The sequence below is a fragment of the Pimephales promelas genome, chromosome 2 (genome assembly GCF_988280905.1).
Source record: "Pimephales promelas chromosome 2, fPimPro1.hap1.1, whole genome shotgun sequence".
In the NCBI taxonomy this organism is placed as follows: Eukaryota; Metazoa; Chordata; class Actinopteri; order Cypriniformes; family Leuciscidae; genus Pimephales; species Pimephales promelas.
In genome coordinates this window covers 9885692-9902882 of record NC_142770.1, presented here as the reverse complement: position 1 = coordinate 9902882, position 17191 = coordinate 9885692, and the positions used below count along the sequence as shown (strand labels likewise).

At 38.5% G+C, this 17191-nt stretch overlaps 1 protein-coding gene and 1 long non-coding RNA gene across 2 annotated transcripts in view; one reads left to right on the top strand and one right to left on the bottom strand.

The window, feature by feature from the left end:
* The window catches only part of gpc1a (glypican 1a), a 33298-nt gene that overhangs the window by 10718 nt on the left and 5389 nt on the right, over positions 1-17191 (bottom strand). The gene's annotated exons all lie outside the window — the stretch shown is intronic.
* LOC120486496 (uncharacterized) overlaps positions 13736-17191 on the top strand; it is a 49066-nt gene continuing 45610 nt past the window's right edge. Inside the window, exon 1 of the long non-coding RNA XR_005624199.2 lies at positions 13736-14098. This is a non-coding gene — a long non-coding RNA (uncharacterized LOC120486496). The remainder of the gene's footprint in view (positions 14099-17191) is intronic.

Sequence of the window (17191 nt, the reverse complement as noted above, 5' to 3'; positions counted from 1 at the left end):
ACAATAGTTCATTTACGTAAATGAGGATAGCTAAATAAAGTTAACTGTGTCATATAATAGCCAAAAATACAGTCTACATACAGTGAGACCAAAATATATTCAGAATCTTTGACCTGACCATGTTTTACTTGCATATTTTTTTTTTAATTGCTAATACAACCTTTTTTACACCACAGACTGAACAAAATTAAGCATTGCTTGGTAATTGGTTGACCTAAAATGGTGTGATCTAATTGTGTGCTAATTTAACAGCTGTGACAGATATTCAACCTAATTCATTTGCGAGACGGTCTAACAGAAGGATGGCAAAAAAAATAAAAAAATAAATAAATAAATAAATATATATATACATATATATATATATCAACTGATTTGATTACTCTGAATTCTTGTCATATTTGAGAAATGTTGACATGTCTGAATCATTTGATAATATATAAATAGTGAAATAACACGCATTCATGTGTAGCTAGATAAAAAATAACAAAATTGTACGAATAAAGTCTCTGATCGTCAGAGTCAGGCTCTCATAGGCCAGGTTTCAAACGTGCTCAGCTGAATTATATCACATGCACGCATGTAATGAGCCTGTTTTGAAATGTTTACGCTTGTACATCAACAAGCGGCGAGATCCCAAGATCATATTCTGCATGTCGCTCTGCATTTTGTGCCGTTAAAGAGCCTTCAGTGTCATTATGCATCAAATCCCGGGCCGTTCATTGCAGTCCGTGAGCAGCACAGGAGTGTGGCCTGTATATCAATGCGTACTGACGAGGGACCACGAGACACAAGACAGATGAAGCTTTTCTTCCCGCTCTGGCACACAAAGGAAGAGTCTGTGCCGACAATGTGACCGCAGAACCATACGTGTATGCACACTTACATTACAGCTGGGATCTTGCTTTGCACATTAACTAAACACATGAAAAGAAACTAATATAGTGAGAAAGAAAAAACGCGCTGGATTTTTGTCTGTTAGTTCCTGTCTGTCAGCCATATAATGGAGGTATATGGGGTTCTTGCACAGAGAAGTCCAGATTAAACATGATTTAATGACTCGTAAATGTAAGTACACATTGATGGCCTAAGACACGAAACGAGCGGTTTGTGTGAGAAAACGAACAGTATTTATATGGTTTTTACCTCTTGTAATTACAGTCACGTCCAAGTACTCTGAGGGCGAGGGCGCTTCGGTCTGCGCTTCACTGTGAAGATCTAAACATATTTAGATATACAGGAAATCGCAATGGAAGACGATTCGATATATTAACAGACAACGTTGATTTTTTTCCGCAACGGCGTGAGAGATCACTTTCGGCACTTACGCACAATGAAGCGCCCGTGCCTTCAAATCACTCGGACGTGGCTGTGGCTCATACAAACCGCTCATTTCGTGTCTTGGCCATCAATGTGTACTTACATTTACGAGTCATTACAGTCATTATGACTGACAGACAAGAACGGTTTGACCTAAAAATATAAAAATTGAAAATGCTGTGGAAACAAAGACACCTACATCTTGGATGCCCTTAAGGTAAGCTAAAACATATATATATAAAAAAAATGACAACGCGTTTATTTTAACAACAGTAGCAGAAACGCCATGAGCAGCAAAATAGATACTTTTATTTCATTATAGATACTAAATATTGGTCAAAATTCTTAGACATCTACTTTGGCTCTAGGGGCTCTGGATTCTCATCTTTGAGGACTATTTTGAGTGTTTCGGATTTTGGAAATGTATAGCTCCTCCAAAAAAGTGTTGTCCGGACCTCATTTGGGAAGGAAAGATATAGACCGTACCTCTTGGAATTAATTGAATACCCCTGGTATATATTGTATACTGCTTAGTTAGCATTCTTAGTAGTGCATTCTGAACGTAACCAGGAAGAGAGACTAATAGAGGCGGATCTTGTGTGTGCATGAGCAAACCGAATCTCCCATAAATCCAGGCAGATCAAGAGATGATGCATTTATTTATGAATGCAGGACGTTCGCCAAGGCAATAAGCTAAAAATAAATCCAGAGGAATTATCTCTTTTCTGTCCTGAATAAACATTGTTCGAGCCTCCTTGAGCCGTGCCAGTGCGTTGGATGAAAATCGACAGGCTGCCAAATGAACAAGACCCTTAATCAAAGCCTGACCGAGAATCACCTGTCAGCCGCCTCAGTCTGCCCTGAAAAATCAAAGGTTTCTTCAGACAGCCTAATTGTTAGAGATGGACAGCTAGACAAATAGTCGAGCAGGATGACAAACAGGCCTTGTGTAGTGTCAGATGAAGCGAATCCCTTCAAGTTAAACCGTTAGCAGGTAGCTTTCAACCCAACTGGCTCAATCCCTTCAGGGCCGGTGACTATTTAATCAAATGAATGCTCCATGCGGTGTAGTGCTGAGTGCTCTTTTTCCATTCTTTTCCCTTGCATGCCTCTTTGATATTCGCTTGCATGCTGCAAAATACATCAGGGTATCAGCTTTTGAAAAGATCATTAAGGGATTTTGAACAAAGCACTGGGAAAATAATTTCTCAGTGATAACAGTTAGATGAGCTGAAAAGAAAAATGTAAAAGTAACGTAGGTAGTTCCCATAAAAATGATCATAGACCTACACCTACATTGAGAACACCCTAGAAACGGCATGTTGAAGGATTTTTAAGAGCCTGTTTTGTAGACCACATTCCAACAAGAAAATCTGCGCTAATGTTGACACATCAGACTAAAACAGCCCCAGTGCCTTCTGGATTGGCTTCTGAAATTTGACTTGGACTGACTTCAGAAGAAAAAGACGGGCCTCGTTTTAAAAGTGAACAACCAAACAGTGAGAGGAAGTTCTTTTGAGGGATGTTCTTCAAGTTCATCTTCAAAGCCCCTGGCATACCAATGTGAATAGTTCTTTTATTTTCCCATCTCCGTCCTTTCCTTCTTTTCCTGGGAGAGGATTTGCGTGGACTCCTTTGAGATGAGAGCAAAGGCTGCCTCAGGCACCGGTTTACCAGAAGCAGGTGCGGGAGGATCTACAGGTGAGGCTGGTTGAGGTTTGAAATCCCTGCGCTGGCCAAAAAAAAAAACATGCTCATGTCCTCCGTGCCTCATTAACGGGGTGTCTCTGAGGAATGAGAAAGTGTTTGGTAAGCTTGATTCCCAACCAAGCCCTTCTGGAAGACTTCTAAATGCCACACCCGCGTTACCACACAAGTACCACATAGCACAACTCTCGGGAACAAGCTCAGCAAGCAGTAAAAGAATTTATGGAAACCCATTCAGAGGTTTATTTAAAGTACAAAAGTGGAACTCAAGCACTGACATATTGACAGAGGACTACAGACACTCGATTTTTATACTCTCCTTTTCAGAGTACTTACATTTTAGATATGTATTGGTATATAAAGACAGTTTGCCAACAAATTTGGCAAAAAGTGTTTTAGAAACAAAATGCCTACCCAGCCCGTTCTCATCCTTTAGCGTCACATAGAACGTTATATGACAAAACGGCGCTATACTACGCACATGGCACCTTTTATCGTTAATATTCACGCGAACCCAAGGCGTCATAAATCCTTTAGCGTAATATGAGACTACCTTACCCTACCCCACACCTAAACCTAACCATCACAGCGCGTGTTATATTAACGATAACGGGTGCCATGTGCGTAGTACAGCGCCGTTTTGTCATATAGCGTTCTATGTGACGCTAAAGGATGGATGAGAATGCGTTGGCCTACCCTGCTTTTTTGCCCATAACAACCACCAAGAACAACTTATGACGCTTTTCCACTAAACAGTACCAGCTCGACTTGACTCGGCTCGCTTTTCGCTCCGTTTTCCATTGCAGACATTACCGCCACAAATAGTACCTGGTCGTCATAGCGACGCCTTTTGTTGATCAAATTCTCGCTGGATCCTCTCTTCGGCAACCAAACAAAGGAAAGTCTTCAGCTCCTCGTTTGACCACGGCGTATTCTTCCGAGTCGCCATACAAATAGTAGTAAGTTTAGTAACTATCTCTGGCCAAACTATTTAAACATGGCGGGGATATTCTGGATACTCCATCTGGCATATGTAGTGATGACGCAGTGAATGGTGACGATTCTCTTTTTGTCATGTTTTCACGTGACATTTTAGTATCGCCTTAGCTTGTTCAGAACCTCGCTGGAGGTGGTTCAAAAAAAAGTGCCCGAAAGCAGGTACAGGTACAACTTTTACACAGTGGAAAACCAAACAAAGGCGAGCCGAGCCGAGTCGAGCTGGTACTGTGTATTGGAAAAGCGAGTTTCAAGTCCCCATGAAGTCAAAATGGAAGTTTTTTTTGGCTTTTAGTATGAATATTTTAGACTTACTGTTATCTATAAGCAAATACGCTCCAAAATAAAGACAAAATTCGCATTTAGAATATTCAAAACTTAGTCCCTCAATTCCACCATGATTTTGATAACATCACTCTGCACTTCAGCATCTCATTAGGTTTTCTGTCCAATTAAATGCTCTCTAGAACCTGAAGTGTCCCGCCCCCTACATTATAAATAGACACTGAAGTTGCTGCTAAAATCGGTCACTCGTTCAAGGAAACTGCGGCTTTACTGAGCTCAACAGCTCTGGGTGAGCTGTGATATACTGTAAAATCAATGCTATTCGCTATTTTAAAAAAAGAGGAGAAGCTGTTCGATATGTTCCACCCTGTTTTCCTGTTTTATTGGAAATTAAATCAATAACGTCAATAATGGTTTTTATGTATTTTGAAGCACTTAGGTGGACTTTTAAATCTACATACTGTACCCACCCTAGCATCGTTAATTGTCAAATTTTCATCTAAATATCGCGAAGAAGCATTGTAGAATGATGGCTATGTTTACATGAAATTTAATCATGTTTTTGTTTTTATTGTTTAGGTGCATGCATATGCCAAAAAACTAAATCGGTTGACAGTGTATATGCGGCCATATTTTTCTGATTTACTCGATAGCAACTCTGGCACAGATAACTCTAAGCTGGCCGTCATTCGCTAACTAATCTTTGAATCTGACCCGCTTTTTAAATATGAGGTCACGGGTGACATGGCGCTTTGCCCAAACATTGGTCTCAATTAAGAGGATAAGCTGCCTTTAATGAACACAATGCAATATCTCTGTAATCCCCAGCAGACCAATGTCCTCAGAGGACACCGAGAAAATACGCAGAGGAAAAATGAGCTTAGGAAGACAAAGAGAGAGAAGGGGGAGGAATTGTGTAACCTAGAGCAAATTTATCTGTCAAAGAAGTGTGCCAAACACCTCCGCATTTGTGTCAGCGCCATGGATTTGAATTTAAGCATGAATGGATTAACGCACGGCCCTGCCGACCATTTCCCCTGGGCTCCAGACCAATAGGGGGCCCTGATGAGCTGCAGAAATGGTGCATGTTTTCTAGAACGGTACAGTTGCTGTGAAAATAGGTAAAATGAGACAGCACTTTGTTTAAAAGAAAAGTGCTTTTGCGAAAGGGATAAACGCAGCCCATACAACTTGTGCCCTATATTCAAAGTCTTCTATAGCCAAACACTAGTGATGCGTCCGAAATCATGTACTGTCTGAATAGATACTACATTAGAATTTGAATTTACTTTACTGTTGTTAAGAAAAGTATTTTTTATATAGTTTATGGGTAGAATGAAACTTGGACATACTACATTCGCCACGTTACCAGTTACAGTAACTTACAGTACATTCATAAATCATCTCCCATGGCCTCATGGGATAGTAAAGTGTCCATCGTGTGCACACTTCAGAATCTCAGCAGAAGTCGTAAAAATGGTAACCTAAAATTTCAGAAGCTCTGGACAATAAACATCACATCTTCCCCTTTTGTCACATAGGCCTTCACAATTCAACATTTACTCTCCGCATTAAGTCTATTAAGTAATGGCAACAAACTGATGTTTCCCCAACACAAATGGATTTAGTAAAAGTACAGAAAATTAAGTTGTGACAAGAATTGTGTCACAGTTTGGCCATTTTATTAATCGAAGAACTCTATGATGGGTCTGACACTACTTTATACTTTCCACCAAATTAGATCAGCTAAACTGTCTACACTTGATTCTGTGAGTAAAGGGAAAGATCTAGTTCTGTAACGTTTTAATGTGCTATTCCATTTCCGGTGTATGGCATCCGTGCCCAGGACATCCCGACGTCATAATCTGTTCCTGTATGCATGGAGTTACCCTGTTGGGGAATAAAAACTGATGAGGGATTAAGTCCTTATAGAGTATAAAAAATAATCTGGGCTTTTGTCACCTCTGGCCGACTCTTTCAATCTCCTGTCCGTTTCTCATCTGCTCTTCCGCCACATTTCCAGGTGACCTTTCTTCAACCTCTTCCTGTGCCTATTAGCACTCATTACCCCCCTCCTGCTGGGTTTCTCGCACTCTCTTAACCATCTGCCTCTGGTCTCTCTTATCCGCTACCCTGCTGAGTCGCGGGGCTGCTCAAAGAGTCCTGGGCGCCGTGCCGTCTTACGTTAAGGGCTTGTGACCCCTGAACCAGGCCTTGCACGAAGCCGCAATAAAGGCGATTGACGGCCGCTCGCTTTATGTGCTAAAAGAGACGACTTCAGAGCAACCCCCGGTATGCCTTATAAAACACTGGAAAGCACCTTTTAATTGATTTCCTAGGTAGTTCTAAGATGCCAGCCCTTCCTTTCTTTGGTAAATGGGTAGGATCGTCAAGCTGAGGTATGTCTGGGGTCTGGCCATAATCGCTGGTGAAAATAGCCCAGGCCTGACTGTGATTTAGCTTGCATATGGTCTGGTCTCATATGCGTGTTTACAGTTTTATGACCCAGGGGAACCGAGGAAGCAGAAGTGAGTGTGAAATATAAAGGCCATAACAGGTTGGTCTAATGAGCTGCTATGATCCTATAACACACCATATATGAGCGGGTTCAAACGGAAAATACAACCCTGTTGACTTTATACTTAGAACATGATATACTGGCGCCTTTTGGGAAACTATTAAAACAAAAAGTACAGCTTAGCGTTACACAGATAGCATAGCTTAGATTTTCGAATTTAACGATGAGAGCAACACCAACATTTAAAACACTATGGCATGTGGGGTCAAATGTGTACAAAAAGTCAAAACCTAAAAGTTTATTGCATTTTTTTTTTTTTGGATTGAAATATCTTTCCTGATGTTAAAATACTTACTTTTAGTAATCTTAAAGTTAAAAGACAACTATAAATAAACATTCAACGGTTGTTTTTTACACAAAAACCAACATGACATCATGACTTTTGCGTAAACATACACGCTACTTTCGAGTCAGGTGGCGTGTTATTATCTCTACGCATTTTGAGCTATCCGCGTGTATGCGTATATGTCTACGCCATTAACGTCCGCGTCATTCCGCGTGTCCGTACACGCAGTCAAATCTCCAGTTTATGGATGGGGTTGAGGTAAGTCATATCTTTTTTTAACCTAGGATGGTAAGGGAACAGTCATAAATGCCATTAACCCCAGTGACGGTTAGGTTTAAGGACGGGGTTGAGGTAAGTCATATATTTATATAACGTTAAGTCAGCGGCGTTCATAAACACGCTGAAAGGCGATTATGCGTCTTGATAGCACGCCAAAAATGGAAATACGAATTGGCGTGGCATACACACGCTACTTCATGAGATCAGACTGCAAAAACTGTGAACATTGTGGTGGCTATCAAAAGTCCTTTTATTTGAACATTCAACATAGCAACAGTGGCTCGACCAATGATGCGAGTTTGGGGCGGGGCTATCTGTATTGACGGGCCAATGATAGAGAGGAGAGTGTTATGGAAACCAGCAGTGCACTAATTTACATAATCTGCTCATTTACTTTTTCACTACATGTTCCTGAAAAATTATTAAATATTATTGCGAGCATTTTATAATTGCATGTTATTCCAAAGAAAAGAAAAAAGTTGTCTTCTTAACTGCCTTCTAAACATAGCTCGCTCTGAACCAACTTTTCTAGGGTGAAAAATATGCCACTTAAAAAACGTATGAATAAAATCCCATCCTCTCGTATATTTTTCTTAATGTTCCGCTCGGAAATGCAGTACATCTACAATGAAAAATTCGTACATTTGGACTGCATATCATATTAGCTTAGCAGACTTAACAACATCTAATAAACCTTTTTCGCTTCAGGCAGTCGATTGAGGCAGGAAAGATATGTTTCTTATACGAGCGACTTCATCTTCTTGAGCATTTGTTGAGATCATGACACATAGCATGCATTATGGATATGCTCTAAAACGTGTGCCTTGCTTCGCTAATGGTGAAAGATGGCTAAGCGTACAACCCAGCTCCTTGAATTGGACATTTCTAGGTTTCCATAAATCTAAAAATACACCGCAGCTCAGACTCTGCCCGGCTGCCTAGACACACACACGTGTGCAAGTGAACACGTGCGTGTGTGTGTGCAAACAGCACTTGTATTCGTGTGCATTACAATGTTTGCCAAACCTTGTTAAAACAGACGTCCTGATCTCTAATCGAGTGTGAGACAAGGACACGTGTGAGAGTGTGGATGAGGAAAACAGGCTAAGAGGTTAAGATGAAGAGAGAGGGAGAAACTTAAGAGAAAGACCACAAGAACTTCTGTCCCATTGCTTCAGTGCGTCTTACGAAGTATTTTTAGCCTGGATTTTGGTGCTGAAATAATTAGCTTTGGTTATACGCATGATGACGGCTATTGTTTTTTTAAAGGAGAACTCCGGCGCAAAGTGAACCTTTGGTCTAATTACACATTGGTACCTAGTTGAGCGTTCTCTGAGATTTGTTTTCATGATAATCGAATGTAAAGAGTTTTATCTCTAAAAACTGTTTAGCATATACGCTAGTATATGGGGGCATATAATAAGTAAAGAGAAGTCGCTAGTTAATACCGCTAACAAGGCTCAAAATAGCCCCACACTAACACAGTAACATAATGAGGGTCCCTATATGCAAAACGAAGCATTGAGAACTTTGTAAGTGTACAGACCGTTTATTAAGAAGCTATTTTATAAAGACAGTCCACTTCGTGTATACAGGCAGCAGCCATCTTAGGTAAACAGTCTCGAAAAGTCGAACCACGAACGACGTGCCAAGTTAGTGTTAGTGTGGGGCTATTTTGAGCCTTGTTGGTGGTATAAACTAGCGATTTCTTTTTACTTATTATATGCCCCCATATACTGTACTAGCGTGTATGCTAAACAGTTTTTAAAGATAAAACTCTTTACATTCGGTTATCATGAAAACAAATCTCAAAGAACAGTCGACTAGGCACCGATGTGTAATTAGACCAAAGGTTCATTTTGCGCCGAAGTTCTCCTTTAACACTGGGGAAGCACAGATGTCAGTCATCAAAGTATTTTGAGAGTATAGGGACTCGATTACGTCCTTCGCAGTGCTTCATGGGATTGAGCGGAGCTAACCAGATCTTTTGGTGCGTTTTGCTAGTTTCGACTCTCTGATTGGTGGAATTTTATGTACAGCCTCATGGGTAATGTAATTTTTCACCACAAACTCTGCTGTTAAACGATTTTTTTAAAACTAACTTGATGTTTCCGATAGAAGCAAATACCATCGATTAACAACTTCATAGTTACCCGATAAGGTTGTCTTTAAAGGTTTATAAGTTATCGTTAAAACATAATTTGAAAGTGAATAGAGTTTTTACTTCCGGAACTGACTGTTGCACTCTATAGCCTTAAAGTCATCACCACTGGTACATTGCTGTAAAATTACAGGAAGAGAAACCATGCAGGAAAAAACAGATAAATCACAGGGCTTTCCACAAATCACCAGGCTGGGAGTAAGTGAGAATGTGCTTACTAAGTAGACTATAAAAACAGCAAATGATAATGTCCCATCATTCTCAGTATGATGCATTAATTTTATAATCCCTCAGTGAGCTGTATCGACCGCAGTGGCTGTCATTCGGCGTGTGAGGTTCCTCCAGTGAGCAAGGAAAACGTGCCGTGACTGAAACGGCATGCCATTATGCAAAATAATAAGTTCTTCATAATTGCTTCCACTCAAACAATAAAAAATGTCACAATAAATAAATCTCATCAGCCTAATGGTCTGTCGCATGGGCTGACAGGGTCAAGACAAATGAACAAAACGCGCCAGGAACAGATATAATGGATTAGAGGGTGTTTGGTTACTTACTTTTTTAATTAATTTATATATTTTTTTATTAAAAATGCATATTTTTAAACTTGAATTTAAAAACTCAAATTGCAAGAGAAAACTAAAAAATAATCAAAATGACCTGCAAAATCGCACTTTAACGACCAATAAAAACAAAGGGGAAAAAAATTCAATGTATTTATGGAACATTTACAACAGGGTCAGTCAAGTTGACAGTTCAAGTGCTATCCGAACGTGATCCGATCACTGAAAACGCTAAGAGATGCTTCCAGAGGTCAAAGATCCTCTTCTTAATATCATTATTTCATCTTTGTCATTAAGATTCGTACCAAAAAGCTAATGCTAGGTAAAGGGGTCATTTGAGGACTTTTCTTTAACTTGAAATCCTTGCTCATTGAGACATTCTCAAATTGCCGTGCTTGCCGCTGCTAAAATCTGGATTACAAGCCCCTCCCTGGATTACGAACAGAGTATTTGAGTCTTAAAGAAATCCTAATCCCCGAGCTGTCACGCATGGAGTCACAAGTGTGTGTTTAAAAGAGAGCATGTATGTTTTGTTTTTGAAACTACAACACATTTACCATTTAGCATTAGCGGTTCCACTTTAAAAGATCTCAGATGCAACATTTTAAAACCTTAAATTTGGTCTTCTTTGCCGTCAGATATCAGACACCACTTCTAAATGATCTTTGACCTGCCTTGATCATTTTTTCTTTTTACCCAGTGAAGTTTTTTTTCATGATTTTGGAGGAAACGTGGATGCTATGCAACCGGTGTTAATTTGACTAGCTTCTCCCAAGTGACAGATGAATTTGCGCTAAAGTGTCACAGAGTTGGACACAGTCTTTTACGTCAACAACAAAAGTTTCGGGACATGTTTTCTCCTCACTTATGATTAGCACACTTATTTTGCTTCTCTAACAACCCAATGACAATTTGGTTGTGTTGTATTATTAGCATTTAGCATTGTTAGCATTGTTTTGTACCAAAACAGACCTCCATTTTTGAGTTGCGGAACACGCAAACACGGTAATAAGAAAAACATGTTTTGCTAACATTTCCTGTAGCTAATGGGAGGCTTTGGGTTAGGGTTGCCAACTTTCCCGTATTAGCCGGGACGTCCTGTATATTGGTCTAATTGTGACCTCCCTTGTCCTTGTTTATTGACTGCTACGCTGATCTAACCACTGACTGATACAACAGCAACACAACACTTGAGAATGATCACGACACCGGTCATCATCCAATCCCCACACTCATGTGCATTAGACCATACGAATAACAAACAAAATTAAGAATTAATCATTCTTTTGGGACAAGTCATTGTTTTATTTGCGAATCCTTCCAGTTCAATCCGGACTTGCGCTAACGGCAAAGACTCTTGTACCTTATTGCTTGTTGGCAACCCTACTTTGGGTAGTAACTGCCTGTTCATGGTGATCAAACTAAACCTCAGCCCATCTCTTGTAATATTTACATGCATAGCATGTCCCGAACATCACGCTTTCACCTTTAATTGAGTCTGACAGGCATTCTTCGTCATTGGATCCAAATACAAGGAGGCACTTAATGAGAATGGTAAAGAACAGATAATTCACCCAATGGCAAGACCCTAAAGAGATTACCTGACTAATACAGTCAACTGAGGATGACGTCAAAACCTTCCCTGAAGCCTAATGTGATATGTTGATATCCCTATTGATAGGACACAAGATAAAAGGTCTCATTTACTAACCATGTATACCGAACAATTTCAAGAACAAATCACCATTCATCAATAACTTTCATACTTATTCTTAATTTACAGGAAAAAAACAAGTATGAAAACTCTGGGACGACTTACAAGCGTTAAGATGAATTTTAAGACTAAATTTTATACATGATTATTTCATCTTAAATATAGTTCGTCATACACAATAATAGAGTGAGAAAAGTTGCATTAGGCTCAAGCTGTCAGGTGGTTGAACTGGTTTTAGTGGGAAAAAGGAAAAGGAAAAAAAAAATAGTGTGGAAAGCCCATAAATGGAGATGGGCGTGTTTATGCAAATTACCTCAAAACCATAACATGTTGTGAATTAGGTGAAAAAAATATTTTAGGAGATGCTCTCCTGTGCTTGTAAATATGTATTATTCGTGCCATATTTAGTGAATGAGACCCAAATTTCTTAAAAATCACAGAACATGCACATACATGATATAGACCATTTTGCAAGATGTAAACAAAACTGGTTCAGAAGCACTTCCTGCTTCAGTTTTTTAACACTACATAAAAGCTGGGATAAAATACAACCAACAGAGCATATAAAACTGAATCAAAAAGTTAAACAAACTTCTTTACGTTTTTTTTTCTTTACAACAGAAAACAGTTACAAACTGAAACAGGAAGTGTTTCCGGACCAGTGTTGTTTACATCTTGCAAAACGGTCTATATTTTCAATCTCGCTCATGGAAATCTTGTTCAATCCCCGAGACAACACACATTTCACAGCACTCTGTGTCTCTGCCACTCGAGCAGTATAATGTTCCTCGAACAAAGAAGCTGACAGCGATAATAATCACATCTCCGTCTTCATCACTCACTCCTCTCTTCCCTTTCACCAGCGTGTTGCCAGCGAGATAACCTGACAGCAAATTGGCTGACGCAAAAAAACATGCAATTAATATTGGCAGACCAAAGTGGCTGAAGGAACGCTGGGCGCTACTGTGAATTATTCACAACGCTGTGAATAACACGAGCAGGCTGGTGAAGAGTAATCACAAATGGAGCCATTTCATGTACTTAATCAGCTAGAGGTGCTAACAGCATAGCTTAAACAATGATCCCTTGCTGGATTTGTTTTCAGCTAGCAAATGTGTCCGTTTTTTTTTCTTTTGTAGTTGTGGAGAGTAAGAATTAATCAGGGATTTATGTAAGGCAAGAGTTTCATCGACATACAACATCAACATGTCTGGGTTTATAGCTAATGCGATGCTAATTCAATGCTAATGCTACATGACAGGTTGAGTATATGATTGCTACATATTATGGCGGTTAATCAACTGTTAAAAGGGTAGATTTAGTTGACAATCAAGTGGAATTTTGGGTTTAAATTCAACTGTCACTTCTTTGTTTTGAGGCATAGCTACAGCACGTTAACGGATAGCGAAAACAATGCTAAGACTAAGGCTTAGTTTCTCAGGGAATGTAAGAACTGATCAAATTGAATGAAATGGATGTTGCTTTGGATTTTACATAAATGTAAATGTCACTGCGTAGAAGCTAGCAAAGAACCTAGTTTTAAAGATAAATTTAATTTAGACAGTCAAAAGTTTTAAATAATTAAGATTTGTTAATGGTTTTGAAAGAAGATTTGAAAAATGTACTAAAACTGGAAACTGTTCTTTTAAATTTTTTTTATAATATTTCACAGTATTACACACTAGTAAATTCAGCCTTGAGCAGAGAAGAATTCTTTGAAAAACATTAAAAATGGTAATTGTTCTAAACTTTTTAATATATATATATATAATGCAAGGGAATTAAATATCAGGTCCATTAAATATTAATAATAACAGATACAACATCTGATTTTAAATAATGCATTATTAAATGTTGAAATTAATATTAGCTGAGATTTAAAAAAAAGCTTTGAAGCATTTTCAATGTTAATTGTAACTAGTTAACAAATAGAACCTTATTGAAAAATGTATTTTTTCTGTATTTTAACGTGAAGAAATGTCTACGTTTATCCTCCACACTTTTTTTTTAGGACACAAGCGTCCTAAAAGTATCCTTTTTTTGTTGAGCTGAATCTCAGGAATGATTCTCACAGAACTACACTTCCCAGAGTGCACCAGCACTTGATCAGTCATTGTCATGGAGCACCTGAAAAGACATGGAGGTTCTTAATCATTCAGAGAAACAAACTTCAGAGAGAAGACACTCCAAGTTCACTCCAAAGATGCCAATGGTTGGTGAAATGTTTTATTGTACTTTCATGGTGTTTGAAATGCTGCTTAATATGTTTGAGCTATGTTTAACTGCTGTGTAGATTGATGAAGGAACACATTGCAACATTGTCTTTGTGTTAAATGGGTTTGTACTAAAATAATATTTTATTTTGAGTTAATAATTAACATTATAAGAAGTTAAAACTTTACAAACATTTTTTTGTACAAAAAAAACCCCTCAATTTGCTGAACAGACCAATCAAGCCACAAGACAATTAAACGTGATTTGAGTTTGAAATATAAGTTGTCCTTTAGAAGTTTAACAAGAGTAGGACTTGACAATACTTTTCAGAGATCTTGATGTGCACAACTTTTACAAGCGACCAAACAAGTGCAGGTGTGCTTTTATTCGCGATCAGTGGCTGGGCAAGAGGGTGTAAGATCTGATCAGATCTGCATGATCTCGACTCTAACAAGCCTCACGGTGCACTGCAGATCCCCGCTGAGAAACACCCCCGCGCATCAAAAGAACAATCAGTGGGCCAGAGGGAGAGAAGCTGTGTGGGAGAAGGTGTAATTATGCTCAGATAATCACGAGTCCACAATTCATCTGCCAAAACATGAGCATTCGCCACAAATCTCTTGGTGCTGTGTGTATTAGCACAAGCTGAAACTACTAAAACTAGACAGTAAAAAATTAAATGTTCAGTACAGACAACAAGAAATGGAACTATTTCTACATGATCTTACCTTCTGAAATTACTTTTGTTGATGCAATATAATGTAACCAGGTGGAAGTGGTCATATTATACAGTAAATGACTACTTTAAATGCTATCAAAGTAGCACATTATTAGTTTACATTACAGAATGTAACATTATAATGTAACAATGAATGATAAATCACATTTGAGATTTGTGCTGGCTACTGTATGCCACCAGGGGACCATACTTATCAAAGAATTTGCTGACTTTCTATCAGAGTTATTCACTGCAGAAAAAGTCCTAATTGTTGGTGATTGTATTATACATGTAGATATCCAAAAAGATGGCTATTGGAGTTAGACAACACGTGTCAGGACCTACTCATTGTCGTAATCATATACCAGACAGCAAACTGACGTTGAATCAACGTGGAAACGACGTCTCTCATGACATTGAAACAACGTTGATTTTGCTCATCGAATTAACGTTGAACCAACGTCAGACGCGGCATTCTTCAAAGCTAAATGAAAATCGAAAATTGGTTTGCCTTCATAACGTTGAAACAACGCGTTGATTTCAAGTTGATTTTCCGTTAGTTTTGAAAGAATGACGCGTCTGACGTTGGTTCAACGTTAATTCGATGAGCAAAACAATGTCAGATCAACGTTGTTTCGATGTCATATATCCATGTTGATTCAATGTCAGTTTGCTATCTGGGATATTATCGCATGGACTCAGTGCTGATGTCTTTGAAATTCTGCAGCAAAGCGATGACATCTCAGATCATTATCTAGTCTCGTGTGAACTTCATTTAGCCAAATCCATGTTACAAATATGTTAGACCTATCAATTTTGCCACTAAAGATTGCTTTAATAATAATCTTTCAGATCAGTTTCATCTCAGCATCCCAGATAGCTTAGAAGAACTCGATATTGCGACTGAAGCAAAACTAGAAGTATTTCGCATTTCATGGAAGGATGGCTCGATTGCATAGAGAGGCCTTAAAAGCTGCTAGATCTGCTTGTTTTTCAACCCTATCAGAAGAAAGTAAACAAAACCCTACTGTAGGTATTTATTTGAAACATTAGCTAAACTAACGAAAAATAAAGCTTCAAGCCCAGAAGTTTCCAAGCAGCACAGCAGACTTGAACTTCTTCGCTTATAAGATTGATAATATCAGGGACAAAATTATAACTATGCAACCATCTAATATAGCATCGCATCAGGGAGAGCATTGTAGTCTCTCTAAGGATAAATTCGATTCATTCGTTACTATAGGAGAGGAAGAATTTTTTTAAACTTGTTAAATCATCTAAATCAACCAACTAAGCTAATGAAAGAGATGCTTCCAGAGGTCAAAGATCCTCTTCTTAATATCATTATTTCATCTTTGTCATTAAGATTCGTACCAAAAAGTTAAGCTGGCTATGATTAATCTGCTTGTTAAAAAAACATAACTTAATCCTACAGAATTTGCCAATTACAGGCTGATCTCGAATCTGCCTTTACTGTCAAAGATACTAGAAAAGGCAGTGTCTTCACAACTATGTTCCTTTTTAGAAAGAAATTATATCTGCGAGGATTTTCAGTCAGGATTTAGACCATACCATAGTACTGAGACAGCTCTCATTAGTCACAAATGATTCGCTCTTATCATCCGATCATGGTTGTATCTCTCTATTAGTGTTGCTCGATCTTAGTGCTGCATTTGATACCATCGCATCGACCACAACATTCTTTTAAATAGACTTGAAAATTATGTTGGCATTAGTGGGAATGGTTTAAAACATAATTATCTAACCGTTATCAGTTTGTAGCTGTAAATGAAGAGATGTCTTATCGATCTCAAGTTCAGTATGGTGTACCACAAGGCTCAGTACTTGGACCTCTGCTATTCACTCTGTACATGCTACTATTAGGATATATCATTAGGACGCATGGCATAAGTTTTCACTGTTATGCTGATGATCTATATTTCTTCGAAATCTAACGAAACTTACCAATTCACAAAATTAATGTAATGCATAGCTGATTTAAAAAAAAAAAAATGGATGACTAGCAACTTCCTACAACTTACTTCTGAAAAAACAGAGATTCTAATTATTGGACAAAAGACTTCCTCACGTAATAGCCTTGAATACTGTCTAACACTTGATGGCTGCTCTGTCAAGTCTAGGTCGTCGGTTAGGAACGTGGGTGTGCTCTTTGATACCATTTCATTTGAAAGTCACGTGTCTAGAATCTGTAAAATCGAATTTTTTCATCTTAAAAATATTTCTAAATTGCGTCATATGCTCTCAATGAAAAATGCAGAACAATTAGTTCATGCGTTCATGACATCATGGCTAGATTATTGTCTATTATGGGTGGTTGCCCTGCACGCTTAATAAACAAACTACAGCTGGTCC